The sequence below is a fragment of the Cystoisospora suis genome (genome assembly GCF_002600585.1).
Source record: "Cystoisospora suis strain Wien I chromosome Unknown contig_1845, whole genome shotgun sequence".
Classification (NCBI taxonomy): domain Eukaryota; phylum Apicomplexa; class Conoidasida; order Eucoccidiorida; family Sarcocystidae; genus Cystoisospora; species Cystoisospora suis.
In genome coordinates this window covers 732-973 of record NW_027154645.1, presented here as the reverse complement: position 1 = coordinate 973, position 242 = coordinate 732, and the positions used below count along the sequence as shown (strand labels likewise).

General features: G+C 45.0%; 1 protein-coding gene across 1 annotated transcript in view; it reads right to left on the bottom strand.

Annotated features, from left to right (window-relative positions):
* The window catches only part of CSUI_004090 (uncharacterized protein), a gene marked incomplete at its 3' end in the record, with an annotated part of 11,758 nt that extends 11,583 nt beyond the window's left edge, over nucleotides 1-175 (bottom strand). Inside the window, exon 1 of the mRNA XM_068064285.1 lies at nucleotides 32-175. The remainder of the gene's footprint in view (nucleotides 1-31) is intronic.
* Between the last annotated feature and the right edge of the window lie 67 nt (nucleotides 176-242).

Genomic DNA, 242 nt, shown 5'->3' with positions numbered 1-242 from the left:
TTCTTGTTCTTCTCTGGTGCCTCATCTGAAGGGTTCAGCTGTCTATGGAGATGTCCAGCATGCAATGAGATATCTTCTCCAGAGAAATCTTGTACGATATAGTCGTCTTGAAGATGTCTATGAAGCCACCCCGAAAGGTCGAGCCATAGCAGCTAGCCAGCTATCACCTGATGAAGGGTATCTTACATGCTCCATACTTGATCTTCTTCTTGACCGTCTCATTCTCTCTACAGATCTCCATT